Source organism: Microtus pennsylvanicus, chromosome 1 (genome assembly GCF_037038515.1).
Source record: "Microtus pennsylvanicus isolate mMicPen1 chromosome 1, mMicPen1.hap1, whole genome shotgun sequence".
NCBI lineage: Eukaryota > Metazoa > Chordata > Mammalia > Rodentia > Cricetidae > Microtus > Microtus pennsylvanicus.
The window spans coordinates 202,183,952-202,199,425 of record NC_134579.1 but is presented as its reverse complement, the minus strand read 5'-3'; the positions used below and the strand labels follow the sequence as shown (position 1 = coordinate 202,199,425).

Genomic DNA, 15,474 nt, shown 5'->3' with positions numbered 1-15,474 from the left:
CATGTGTTTGGATGCAGCCACATGCATGCCGTAGCACCAGTGTGCAGATCAGAGGAAAGCTTCTAGGAGTTGACTCTCCCCTTCCACTCTGGGTTTGGGATCTAATGCAGTCTGTTAGGCTTGCGTGGTGATGACTTTAACTCACACTCAGCCATCCTCCAACCGAGGAATCAACTTCTAGAATAAGGATGAGTTATGTGTGCAGGCACCACTAAAATCTAAGGGTGGGATAAGAGCAGCAGGAATCATCTGTTAGCATCCCAGATTCACACTAAGTGCAAGGCAAAAGCTGCCCACAATTAGAGGAATTTAACTAAATTAACCAAATCCTGCCTAACAACAGATGGACTCAACCACCTATAGTAACAGCCTCAACAAACAAGGCACATGACCATTTCTGTCTGCTGAATCATAGTTAATTCAGTGCTTTCTATTCTTTCACACACAATGTTTGACACTCAATCAAAAATAACAAGGCATGCAGAAAAGCAAACCAAAACATTCCTAAGAAGTCTTCCTCTTTATTAAGTCTCTCTGAAGAAAGAACCTCTGTCATACAATGGCTAAAATGGACTACTATGAAGACTTCCATGAGAAATATTTTGATGTGTAATAGGAATATTGCATAAGTAGAACAAGAAATCATTTTTGCATGGGGGAAGCATCGCAGCCAGCAAATAAGAGCTGCTGAATGCGAGTGAACCTGAGGACAAGAGGAAACCGCATTGCGGTAGAGGAACTGCGGATACAAAGGCGTGAACAGATGAAAAAGGCACAAAATATTGACACATTTACAGTAAAGCTGATAGAGCCTTAGGGGAAGAGCAGTTCTCTCATTGTTTGGTGCTTTCTCCATGATCTCCTTGAATGTGCTTCAGTATAGAATGCTAATTATTCTCAAGTAAAAGGAAAATCATTGACTCCGGGCTGGAGGTAAATTGACTCATTAGTGTAGTTGCTTCTAGAAGAATGTTTCCTCACAACCATGGCACTCAGTCATAAGCACATAAGCAAGTATTGGCAAGACCGAGCTTTTGCGGGGTTATGGTTGTTGATGGGCACTTTAAAAGAAAAACTCCTAATACAAAGACACCTATTGTGTGTCCCAAAGGGAATATCGGCGTAAATTTCCATGCGTGCCTCCATTGACAGGAAAGGGTATCAAACATACTTCCTTTTGTTTGTTTTGCACAAAAGTTGAATTTACAAAAACTTTAATATTTTCATTGATGATAAATAGCTTCTGTATTTGAATGACACCATATGCTCACATGTGTTCTAAAATGATAAACTTTTGGAAACCATCCACAATGAAGGTGGATGACAGGAGCTTTGAGATATAAATTATATTGAGAAATCTGCCCTTATATAAAACTACTTGAAATATTTAAGCTGATTTCCATTATAGAAATGTTGAATTTCTGTATGTGATAAGCACAATGTGTTTATCGAGTGCTACTGAGAACCAAGGAAGATGGAGTAAATATGGATAATTAATCTTTACTTTTTTTAGGAAGTCAACGCCCCTTGTATTGTTTTAGCATACAGTAGGATTAGATATGGGGGTCTACACTGTGGGTGATCTGTTGATCACTACCATTGGGACCCATGATCTTTGCTTAGATAGGGGAATGATAAGACACTTCAGACAATCTATTGTTCTCATTTGAATATGGCTGCCCTCAAACTCATGAAGAATGAATCCCTGGTGTCATTAGATGAACATCTTCATCTGCCAAAGACTCCTCACCAAGAGACACTGCCTCGTTGTGATCCAAAGGCAACAGGTCCAGATGAGCATGGTCTGACACCATGAGCCAAAACAGCTCTTTCTTCCCTTACAAATGGATTAGCTCAGGAAGTTTGCCATGGTAACAAAGTGCTGGCAAGAACACGCTCCAATCTTTCTCAGCTTGGTCAACAGTGGGGCTTCTTTAACCCTAAAATAGAAATTCCCAGGAGGCGGGAAAGACAACCATTCAGAGACATCCCTGAAGGACAGACACATTTTGGCATCCTTCCTGTTCTCTCTCCCAACTTGCATTAACCCAGCATACCACAAACCACAAACACAATCTCTTTAACTGTGAAGCAGCCTTCGGAGACATGCCCAGGTTTCAAGAGCAGTGCATGACTCGGGCGGTTTTCCACACACACACTCAGCAGGGGATGTGTGTGTGTGTCTTCCCTTCAATGCTCAGCTTGGTAGACAATAAATAAACCACTCCAGCAAATTACCTCTTCCCATGTACCAAACGATACCCTGGTGCCCTCTAAGACTTCATTTCCATCACTGTAAAAATTAATTCACCTCATATAGTAAACTATGTACTTCTTGAGAGTAATTTTGTTATAGGACCAAAGCCAGCATGCTTCTAAAAGGAGAGATTCCTCAGGAGAGCCAGTCCATGAGCATAAATCTTAGAGTAGGATATTCTCTGCTTTTACCTAAGATGCTGTTTGGAAAATGACAGATTTTTCAATATTTACTAAAAAGGAAATAACGTCAATATTGAAAGACTCTTGGTATAATTCTATCATTAAAATGAGTTTTAAGGGTTGATGGGTACTACCAGGAAGGCTTCAAACTAGGCTCTCAGAAGCGAAAGTCCAGCTTTGGGTAGCTGATGACATGAACTACTGCAAAACATAATGAAGTTACTCAGCTGAAGCCCTAAAAAAAATAAATAAGTAACAGGACATTTAGAAGATATAAGATATGGAGATATTGTGTTTTAGCTAAATATAATGACCATGAAATACTATTTTGCATTTTAATTCCTGGTATTTGAACCATAGTTCTTAGAGTCTGTAGAGTATAACCAGCTGAGAGCTCTTTTCTTCGGTGTTCTTGCTGCTCCAGTAATGCCCGTTGGATGTGTGTATGAAAATGCTACATTGGCCCAAGATATTAAATATAATCTTAGCTTAAAAGGTGGCTGCTATAGATCTTGGGGCAAGCCCCTAGTGTTTACATAAATAGGGCTTTCAATTGGTAAGCAATTAGCCATTCGTGACATTTGACACTGTTACGAATGCCATCAGAGTAGCTAATTAAGTGTACTTATGCACATGACACTCCGTGATGCAAGAGACTCAAACACATCACACGCACACGCACACGTACACGCACACACACACACACACACACACACACACACACACACACACACACTTTCTTCCTCCCTTATGCTGCAAAGCCAGTACCAGGACAGAAATGTACCACAGACTGATTATTAGTTCAGCCGGGATTCCCTTTGAAGAACACAGACCACTGGCTTTTCCAAGGTTTTATTTTGGCATTCTTAGCCTTTTCTTTGCTCTCTGCAATATTTCCTGCATCCTCAGTCAAATGAATCAGCTCGGCTACAGGTGATAGTTTGCAGTGATTAACAAAAATGGGCCAGTGGGTTGGGTTAGGGCTGATTTCTATTTCAGCCTTAGAGGGTAGGAAGTATTGGGTAATGAACAGGAGCTGAGAGTCAGCTCTGCTCAACTCCGTCAAGATGCCAGTCCCTTCTTGCCATATCCTTTTCTTCCTTCCAGTACTTTCCAATGTTTCTCCCTCTCTTTCTACTTCCCTTCTCCCTTCCCTTTCTCTCTTCCTCCTCTTTCTCTTTTCTTCTCCTTCCTACCTACCTTTCTTCCTTCCATTACTCATACTTTTGTGTTTTAGACACTAATTAGTTATCCTCCATTTATTTCTCTGTTTATCTCTATCTATCTGTCTGTCCGTCTATCTATCTATCTATCTATCTATCTATCTATCTATCTATCTATCTATCTCCCTTCCTCCCTCCCCTAGCTTGCCCTAGATATTCTTCCAACCTGCTTACTGTCCACTGAAAGATATAAGCATTTCTTACAATAATAAATTTTGGGGTATGTAACTGGGATGGTAGAGAAACTATTTAGAAGGAGCACAGCATCAATTTCCCAAGTAGGAAGAGCCTAGGTTGAACTGATGGAGAGGGTAAGTAGTTGACTAGCTAAAAGACAATGTAAGAATAGGAGAACTGTGTATAGCAAAGCATGGAAACCCAGAGGTCTGAGAAAGCCTGACACACAGCAATTTCATCTGCATGGAGGAAAAGCATAAAACAAAACTCCAGAAACTGAATTTGGAGGCAAACAGAGGCCAGATTCTGAAGGCTTTGAAAATTTGGTGGAGATACTCTATCTGAAGGTCACTCAGGGGTAGATATTGTAGTGTTCTAGGCAGAAAAGAAGGGGCTCAGAACTCAATTTAGGGGATGAGAATTTGTCAAAATATTAAAATCATTTATGAGGCCTTTGAATTTCTACAGGGAAAGAATAGAGGTGGAGGAACTCAGAGTCCTTAAATGTTTTGCTGTTACCTCATAAACCGGGGAACAGTTCTGGGAACTTCTGGAAGTTTATGGCTAATCAAATAGGCATACCACATCTTTCCACCAGGCTTGGGGTTAACAGTTTATAAGCAAAAGTATCAGCTGTAAAACCACACACACACACGCACACACACACGCACGCACACACACACACACACACACACACACACACAAGGTATAAAAGTTGATCATCATTATGCAAAACCACTTCTCCACACTTACGTGAGTGTCCCTAATTATGGCCCCTACAATTGATTCAATTGATTTTATTATTAATGCTGTTTGTGATTTTTCTCCATTGCTATTGTTTTTGAGATGTCTAATGCATCTACGAATTGTCTGAAACTCTCTGTATAGCTGAGGTTGCCCTTGCACTCTGGGGTGTTTAGTAGAATATGTCCCTACCAAAGCAGGTGAAGCACAAAGAACCTAACACACTTCAGTCTCTAAAACAAAGGGATTTGCCAACCTGGTATTTTAATATGATCTCTAGGTGTCTTAAAAGTAATTACTCTAAATTGCAATTTCATCCAACTTTGAAATCTAAGACTGCTTTATTTGAAGTTATAAAATAAGAAAAAAGAATCTTACTGTTAGTCGTTAAAATATGACATATTTAAAATATCTGCAGTGGTTTGAATGAGAATGGTGCTCGTATGTTATTATAGTTATGCTGGCCTGCCCTGTCACCTGGATACACTTTAAGCTCCTCCCACTCCCAGTCCCCCCTTCCCACTGAGGCAAGCTGATCTCACCTCTTCTCTCTTCCTTTCCCTTTCTCTGTCTATTCTGCTTCTGAAGAGGCAGCCTCTGTATTCTCTTCGCTGGTTCCTCTTTCCTTTCTCCCTTTCTCTCTCTCTTTCTCTCTCTCTCTGACTCTTTCCCTTTCCCTCATACCCTCTTATTCTTATGCCCCCCAAAACCCACTAAAATAACTCAATACCCAAGTTCTTTCTGCATAGCGTATCTGTCTGTGTTCCACCTGCCTCGACCTCTCCCACCCACAGTGAGACCTGCCAGGGTCACCGCCCCGCCATAAATCCTTCCTTGTTCCTTGTTGGTGGAATTGTTTTGGAAAAGATGAAGAAGTAGGACCTTGGAGGAGGTGAACCACAAGCCTCCCACCATCCCCAGTGTCTCTCTGCCTCCTGTTCGTGGCTCAAGATGTGAGCTCTCAGCTACTGCTCCAGTCACCTGCTACCTCCACTCCACCCTCATGGACTCTTGCCCTCCAAAATTGTAAGTCCAAATAAATGCTTCTTTCTATAAGTTGTCTTGGTCATGGTATCTTATAGCAATAGAAAAATGACTAAGAGAATATCTTACAAAGAAAAGGACTTTCTAAAGTAAACATTTGTAGTTCAGCGTGGAGAGCACATGTCTAAAAATGGACACCTGGTGCATGCAAACACAGCCCTGACAGATATCTCCAAGAAGGGCACAAGGGAATAGGAAGAAACAGCATTTTACCAGTGACTTCACAGTATCGCTTTGTCAGAAAGCAGTGAACTGTCAAACTAATGCAGTGAATCCATATGTGTGTGGGTACCGCTACTCAGCATGTTTTAAACCTAGCATTTGGTAGGCAGAGTCCCTATGAGCTTCATGCCTGCATGTCTTAAATGCCCCTGGGAGGCTCATTTGTTACCATTTCTCATCCTAAAGGGACAATTACAGAAGAAAACATAATTGATCAAGCATGGGTCTTGAACAAGAAGAAACAGCTACGTATGGTCTTCATAAGTAGCTTTACTCACATAGGCCTTCTTCATTACTCTACGTAGGCCTTAAGAACAGAAACATCTTTCTGAAAATGTTTCCACTCTGTTACCATTTTCAAATGCTGACTGACTTTGCATATCATAAGCCCTTTATTAATAGAATCTAATACTATTTCAACCAAACTATGAGATAGGCTATGAGTTTCCTCATGCTACTGTAACCCAGGTTGGATGGCTTAAGCAACAGATATTTATCACGGATCTGAGATCAGGAATTCCAAGACTAATATATCAGGACCAGGATGAGGTTTGTTTCCAGGGGCTGTGAGGTTGGTTAACTGTTTGTGTCTGCTTTCCTTTGTTCTTACACTACTCCCCTTCCCCAGTGTTTTCAAGGCATTGATTTATCCTCCATCCATATGAATTTCCCCTTTTTCATAAAGACACCCACTGTATCGCTTTAGGGCATATTCTGAAGATCTCATTTTAGTGCCCTCTGTAAAGCCACTGGTTCAAAGCAATCATATGTTGAGGTACTAGAAATCTGAAGTTCAACGTAAGTGTGGGGGAGGGGGTATAATTCATCTCAGTATATACTGTATTTTAATTCCATTTCACAAATAAGAGTTCAAGGCCAGAGAGACAGTAAGCAGTGAAGCGAATATCCTTAGGAGTCTATCTTTTCTGAAAGATCGTTTTCAACACCTTAAATTGCTCTCCAAGCTGACCTCCTGTCCCATACACCACCTCCATTTCCCCCAGTCAAGTGAATAAGAATCAGCCGATGAAGAAACACAAAACATTGTTTTTGCACTGCAGGCCAGGGGAGGCACAGACGCAGCACTCTGAAAGCTTTTGTTCAGTATCTCCGTGATAGGGGATTGCAATCAGTGTCAGACACGGAACACAAGAGAGCTTGGCTATGAATGCCAGGAGCTTTCGATTAATGCTGGAAAACACCAGCGCAAACAAGTTCAAAAGACAAAAGATAAACTCTGAATGACTGTCTCCATTAACTGGATAATGAGCAGTTTTACAATTGAACACTTGCAAGGAGATAAGAAGTGCAGGAAGGAAATGGAGGGCGGTTTGAATTTAGATCAGGCTGGCCTAATTTGCAGGAAATCTGCAGGGGACTTCCTGTTGTTGTGGGAGGAGTTTCAGGAACCTTGGCGTACAGCTTAATGATGATCAAGTCACTCTTTTCAGACCACCAGAGCTTTTAAACATTTCCTCCACCTTCATGTTCAGCGATGTATTACACATACAGTTTCTATAAACAAATGTGTAGACACTCCAGAAAGGGCAGCTTAATAAAATGATCAGAGGAAAAAGAAATTCAGAATATATTTGTATTCTCGAGTCCTGAGTAGATCTGGATAGGAAGCTATGAAAAAAATGCACAGACACTGCTTGTGGTTTAAATCAGACCCTATTCAAACATAATCATTCGGATGTTCAAACAAAATTGGTTACTCAAAGGAATTTTTAATTACCGAAGTCAAAAAGTCTAGGATCAACTCTTTTGAAAGTTTAGTTCTGTATGGAATGCCAAAATTAACTAAAAAGGCATATAATCAAGTTTTTCAATCATGCAAGAGCAAGTCAGAAAACAAGAAGAAACCGGAAGAAATGTACAATATTCTTATGATATATAAATTCCAGAAAACAATCATTATAGACATTGTAGGTCCATCAGAAACCCTCTGTCATGATGTCTTCTCTCCTCCAAGGACACACTAGCTACAATGATCCGAGAGAACCTGACCCCATCTGACCTTTGTATATAACGAAGTATAGACCATTAGTTCATACTTACAATAGGAAATAGTTTGGACAAGACAACAGACCACACATCTCAGTCACAGTAAGGAAATGAGTGGTGCTAACAATCTCAGCCCTCTTGTGGAGATGGCATCTAAGCTATGCGAAACAGAAGAAGGTTGCCTTTCAGTATTGTCCCAGTGAGTGAATTTCCTCAGATTCTCTAATTAAAGCTTCTGGTTTTAGAGGCAATAGGGGAGGGGGGTCTCCTTTCTCACATAACGATTTGTCCAAAGATGTAATGATTTTGCATTGGATCTGGGATGAACTAAAAGACAATACCTCTGGGCAGGAATGTGACTCCTTCTTGGAAGGAGTAACTTAAGAAGAATCGTGTCCCCACCAACTTCCGGTGGCAAAAAAAAAAAGATGTAAAGAACCATGCATACTTGTCCTTGCCTCCTGCTAGTCCGTGCACCTATCCTTTAACTATTGCCGCTCTTCTCCTCCTTTGTTGATATCTGTCTACCAGTGCAGACGGAATATCATCAGCAAGAATCCCTCCAGGGCTTCACTCCCAGCTGAGACTGCTGAGACATCCAACCTCATAGACTGTAGAGTTACCAGGTCCTGAGTTTTGCCAGTATAAGTGAGTCATTGTTAGATGCTGTCTTGGTGTTCTATTGCTGTGAAGAGACACCATTACCAAGGCAACTTGTCTTATAACAGTTGGGGTTTGCTTACAACTTTAGAGGGTTAGTCCATTCTCGTGATGGTGGGGCATGCAGCAGCACACAGGCAGATGTGGTTCTGAAGAAGTAGCTGAAAGTCCTACACCTGGAACCTCAGGCTGCAGGAAGAGACATTTGACCTGGCTTGGGCTTTTGAAATTTATATCCCACCACCAGTGACACATTTCCTCCCACAAGGCCATACTTCCTAATCCTTCTCAAGCAATGCCACTCCCTGATGACTTAGCCTTCAATTCTATGAGGCTTCAGAGGCCATCCTTATTTAAACTATCACAACCACACAGACCATATTGTGTAAAGCTGTCAGGAGCCAATTTCCTCCTAAAATCATTACAGGAACCATCACCCTGGGGAGTCTGCAGAGAACCCCACACCCCTAATTGTGTTAAGAATGGTTCTATTGACAGAGCCTACCCCACACCCAAATTGGCTGTTAATGAGAGCTATCTGTTAGTGGAACCCACCCCACATTCCAAACTATCTAGAGAACTAGGTGTGTCATCTCCTAGTTGCGACTTCTTGGCCTACAGTGACCTGACCGAAGGTAACCTGCCTACATGACCAACTCGGAACATGTGACCAACGTGAACCACGTGGCAAGAGCCCAGAACCCTGTGCCCATCCCCCAACTCTTTACCATATATAAAGCTGCACCCCATCTGTAATAAACGGAGGCTCTGACAAACTTTGCATGGCCTTCTTCCTGTCTCCTAGCCCATATCTTCCAGGTAGTGCCTCTCCGGGACCCTGGAATAACTGAACCGCCAGGCGGGCTACTAACCCTAGACTAAGTAGCCCGCCAAGGCAATCGACATAAAGCAATCTAATAAATCCCTTTGCAATAGATATTCATTCTGTTTATTCTAGGAAACTCCAATTAATAAGAAAGAGCATTATTTACCTAAGCCGCAACTATTACCAAATAAGTTTTACAATATATAAAACACATTTCCCCTCCCCAGTGCACACTTGAATATATTTAGACCTAAGAAATGGTTGAAAGTTCAAGTACATAAAGCAATACAATACATAACCAGAGGCTGTTAACAAAACAGAACAGAGAAATAAATTGTCCAATAGCTATCTTTCCCTTGACTGTGAACGAGGTGATAGCCAATGAAAAATTTGACTCACCAAAAAGCTTAACAATAGGTCCTTATCTTTGGAAACCATAGAGCTGCCCTAGCACAGAAGTATATTTTCAGCATTGCTCCTAATCCCGCTGAAAAGCACAGAGACACAACGCCAATGCATATGTAAATAATTACCAAGCAGCAGATAATTATGCTCAAATCAATAGCTGGACAGCTGGGTTACTCCGTGTCAAAACCTAGGCAATTCAATGAAAGCGCCCCTAAGGAATTTTCCCAGTTGTTATGGTGAATTTCTCTGTTACTTCTGCACTTTGATTGATTAATACACAATGCACCTTGGCATGTTTTCTACTTGGAATGCAAAATGCTCAGGCCACGTGAGAGAAGACGGTCGGGTTCTTCTACGATTTCCTACTGGAATTTTGCTTTCATCTTTCAGAGACACAGCAGCTCTTTTTAAATTCTTCCTGTAGCTTTGAAAAGACTTCACCTCAATATGCTAAAAGTGATATGATAACCTTAAGCGAGATGGCTGTTTGAATGGATAGATACATCAGGAAATTTCCTGTAAATGATTCCTTTTCTAATTTCCAACGCAGACATTGATAGGAATTCCTGGAGATGCATAAATCTGACACTATCAAGTGTACATTACTGTTAGTATGCCTGTATTCATTTATGGAAACAACATTTTCTTTATGGAGATAGGTCATGTAATATTAACTCAGGGCAGGGGGGCTTTTCTGTAGAAGGAAAGTAAGACAAATTTCAGGGGACAACAGCCAGTCCTATTTCCAGTCCATCTTCCTTCTGGTCTCACGAGATTCTCCTCCACCTCCCTGGTCCAACGGGGAAGGCCTTGAACACCCTCCATACGCATGAGTGTTGCAATTCTCTCCTACATCACTCCTTGCAATTCCCCTCTCATTTGCTCAGTGCTGACAGTTATACTTACTGGCGACAAAATGTGTTTCATGCTGGGTACCTCACGGGAGTGATGAGTTTGCATTAACTGAAGTGATATCTCAGCCAGGCCCAGAGATGTGATCTACAGAGGTGACCTGGGTTCTCTCAGTGGATCTCTGGAGAAACAGGCCAGGTTCAACCAAGAGTACCTTGTGAGACTGACATTTCCATTTTGGTTTTCTTTTCTTTCTTTCTTTCTTTTTTTCTTTCTTTCTTTCTTTTTTTTTTACACAAGTCCCTTTCTTCCCTGGTAGCTGTCAATTGAAAATATGGACCACATGTCTCTGGTCCTTTTTGTTGAAGGGATTTGGTTGTCTTTTCTTACAAAACCATTGTTATACAAGACAATACTTCCTCCCATCTCCCTACGCCCACAACACAACCTGTCACAGCCCATTGTTCTGATTTGCATTGGAAATATAATTTGTAATTGCCTATAAATTAACTATAAGATTTAAATTTCTCTTCCGGGATTACTAGAGTAGTCCAATCTATTCTGCATCAGTTTCTATTTGACACGAATATTTAAATGTAATTTTTTCATTAAAGACATGATGAGTGGAGAACATAATTCAATGGAATTGTGCCTAATAAAATGAGAAGGGTTTGGGCAATAATTAGAAGTATTTTTTTCCTGGAAATGAAATGTTCAGTTTCTCTACATACTCTTTTATGGGCATGAGCCTCGGCTATCCCGAGTTTGCTCATGAAATATTAAAATGAAACTGTTCTTTCATTGAAATTACCATGGACCTTCCATTTATATGTATGTATGTCTACAGGTAAGGCCATGTCTTTCTATCCAGCACTGCCAATGTGATAGTCCAGCACAATGAAGGCAGGAATATTAAAGTTGGCATTTGGAATGAACTTCATTTCGACAGTATCTCCACACTTAAAATATTTGCTTAGATATGGGCATGTGTGTGTGTGTACATGTGCCTGTGTGTGTGTGTGTGTATTCTGGACTTTGTGGCTAAAATAGTCTGCCTACCCACAGCTCTCAAATACAGGAAACAAGACTGGAATAATCAGGTAACACCCAAACCATTATCTTCCAGGCCTTGAGATTTTAATTGATAAAGTACCTGTGTCAAAATGTGTTTCATCATTGACAAACATCTTTTTAGTTGCATTTATTGATTTTATGTGGAAATATGGGGAAGGGATGCACACTCATGAAAGTCGGAGGGCAACTTTCAATCATTCCTTCTACTACTTGGGGTCCTGGGATTGAATTCAAGTTGCCAAGCTTGGTGGCAAATGCCTTTGCCCTCTGAACCTTCTTTCTGTTCCTGTTTGACAAACATCTCTAACAATCAGAATTTATTTTACTTCTGCAAACACTTAAATAAAGCTTGAGATGCAGTCTATCAACGCTGGGTTCAAGATGAAACATCCCAGGTACAAGAGAGTCAAGGAGCATCCTATAGCAGGTGTGGGTAGAAATAGAACATGGAGAGGTTTGTCGCTGCCAGTGGACCCATACTGAGTCCTTCACCTTCTATTTCTGGGTACTTGGCCCAGGAATCAGGTTCCTGGGATCCTAGTCAATAGAGGGGAGAGAGAACCAGCTGTATGCAGATTTTGTGGGAAACAGACATGCATACAACACACAGATTATTCAACATTTCACACAAGCATGGACGAGCTCTGATGCTTCTGACCTTGAAAATATCAGAGGCCAGCCCCGCATTGTAAGGGCACTCACTGGAACCACGTCGGGACATTGAACACAATGAGCGGCAAGACAGCTTTCATCCAACAGACGCTGGTATTAACTATTAAACATCTGACCGGAAAATGGTAGCATTTCCTCTTGTTCAGGCATCAACTATGCAGTTCCCTAGCTTCTCAGATTTTTATTAACCTCAGCATCCTTCATTGGTGACCTTCACACTGCATAATTTCCATTAGTATGCTTTCCTCCCAACTCTGTAAAACCCTCCTCTCCTCACCATGGAGCCATCAACCTTCCTTATGAGTCACTTCCAATATGTCACCTCTCACCTGAAACTCTGCTTAAGCACAAACGCCCCCACCCTCCCGAAATGACCCCTGGCTTCCCACCTATAGTGGCAAAGTTCTGCACAGTGTAATCTTAGCCTGGGGGCCCCTTCATCTTACTTTTTAAAAAATAATTTATTTTTTTTTATTTTATATGCATTCATGCTTTGCCTGCATGTTTGTATGAAGATGTCAGATCCTCTGAAACTGTAGTTATAGGTAACTTGGAATTGGTGCTGGGATTTGAACCCAGGTCCTCTGGAAGAATAGCCAGTGCTCTTAACCCCTGAGCCATCTCTCCAGCCCTTGACTTCAAATCTTTAGATAAATTTCCAATGCCTGTCTATAATTTTAAAACAAGAATATCTAGGGAAAGATGTGCTTTAAAAATATTCATATGTTTTTCCTATTAAATCTTTAAATAAATTTATTTCTATTTTTTTAAACTCTAAACCTCTGTTTTATTCAAGGTCAGCATGGTAGATCAACTTGTTTTTAATAAGTTATATTCCAGAGCATCTTAATTTGATTACCTAAAAATTTTATAAATGACCACAACAAAGAAATGACTCTTTCTATTTCCATATATTGTTTCATTTTTAATGAATTTTGTATCTTCTATATAATTATGTCTTTACTAATGTGGGCAGACTCGTTCACATATTATGTTTATAACTGTCTATGATGTTTATAAGTGTTATATATTGTGTTTGTATTAGCACTTACTTGTCTCTAATCCTACCCTTTAGAGAGGATGTGGAGATTAGTGTCCAATGCCCCTTAATGTTTAATTGTGATTATTCTTCCACGTTACTCTCCCATGTAAGAGGTCTGAGACACAGGCGTCAATGTAGTATATGGGAAGCAAGCAGCCAACTTGGTAGACGAACATGTAAGAGTCAAGCTATTTTTCTTCCAGCTAAAACAATTATAACCAGGCACATTAACAAGCCTCTTACTTCCACCCTGGCCTTTCTTCTTCAATCAGATAGCTGTCATCTAATGTTCAAGGCCGTGTTCTATAGGCCCTTGATCTGCTCTGTAGCAAGAACGTAATTCAGTCTCTGCTTTCTGTTTCCCACCAGCAGATCCCACTCACCATTGCCTACCTTCTTAAGAACACTGAAAAGATGCCAATTTTTTTTTTGTTTTCTTTTTTTTTTTTTCTGTGCTCTGGGAAATCATGGGGCTAAAACTTGGTCTTTCTCTTCGCAGACCAAGGCGCAGACTCTGATGTAGATTCGTTGATACCTCCACTGATCAACACATGGGCATCGGTGACCATGTGGAAGACGTGGTTTTGCTCAGTCCGTGTAGATCACAAGTGGGGCAAAGAGCAACCCAGACCTGTGAGGTCAGCTCGTGTGACACAGCACACACGACATGGTAGTTCAGAATGTCACCCAAACAAGAGAAATGGACATGACTTTCTGGATTTAAAACAACAACAACAACATATCAAATTAAATTAACCAATGAACCTCTCTGGTGAAAAGATGGTTTGGGGTAAGGCACTTATCACCTAAGCCTGGCCACTTGAGTTCTGTGTCCCAAACCCATATAGAGGCAAAGGAGAGAAGCAATCTCACAGAGCCACAAGGTTGGAAGTCAAATAAGAAGCAGGAGGCAGCTGCTTCCTTCTACTGATGGTTCTCGGGACCTGAGCTCAGGTCTTTGCAGGCACTGCTGTACTTGCTGGGCCATCTCACGTGCCCCATTTTAAACAATCTTAGGCTTCAATCCTAAAGACAAGAAAGGTTGAGAATAATAAAAGCAAAGTGGTGTTTTGTTGTTGCTCTTGTTTGATTGTTTGTCTCAACAAATGAAATTCTGTACTTGAAATAGACGATGAAGCTGTCTTCCAGAGCTGAGGCCCAGAATCTCCCTCTCCAAAGAATAGATTGCCACACTCTCAGCGTTTGGCAAAGAACTTGGAAGGGCAGGTTATTTCCTGTAATTAACACTGCCTATCGGCAGCAGTGATGAATTTCAATCTTGCTTTGATTCAATACAAAACGTTTAATTCAAATATTAGTAAACACAGATAACACAAGCTTCCGTTCAGATCCATGTGCGTCTTGCCTCTGCTGACCTCAGACATCATGGGAGTCCTGGGTCTTGTAGATCTGAGTCATTTAAATTATACCCTGAGATTTTTTTTTAAAGAATTTGCAACTTGTTGGCTAATAACTAGCTAACAATACACAGCCTGTTTATTCTAGAATTACTGCCGGCAGAGGAATAGGTTACAGCTCCATTCATGCTGACTCTCTCCCTCGTGAATACGTTTCACACTCAAACGTTTAGTGTTTAAAGATGGGGCTTGTTAGTTAAATGAATTAATCTGGTGTGAAAACTATTTGCATTTTAAACATCATCAGAATTTCTTTCACCCCCAACTGTTTAGTTCACTGCTAATATAATTATAATTAGCAAGAGGGGGGAAAAGCCATTTTATTACATGCTAACTGGCATTCAAGAGTTCTCCGACAACTCCTAAAACCTTCCAAAGCTACAAAATAAGTGGGCGGGGCAAAGGAGACTCAACATCTTTTCTGCAAGATTGATGGTTTCATCCCCCCGGCAGCTGGCATCATTTCCTCACATGTATTCATCCAGTATGCATGCAGCTCATACAGACATACAGATAACATGGATCGAGCTCCTGCCTTGTAGTGGGCATTGTGGTTGATTCTGAAGACAATGGGAATGCCTGCTGAAGGATGGGGACAGGATAGAGAAGTCCTCTAAACAAGATTATACCAGGAAGCTGTTTCTCTAAGCTCAGTGTGGTTGCTCA

The 15,474-nt window shown here is 41.0% G+C and overlaps 1 protein-coding gene across 1 annotated transcript in view; it reads right to left on the bottom strand.

The window, feature by feature from the left end:
* The window catches only part of Samd5 (sterile alpha motif domain containing 5), a 416,281-nt gene that overhangs the window by 222,474 nt on the left and 178,333 nt on the right, over window positions 1-15,474 (bottom strand). The gene's annotated exons all lie outside the window — the stretch shown is intronic.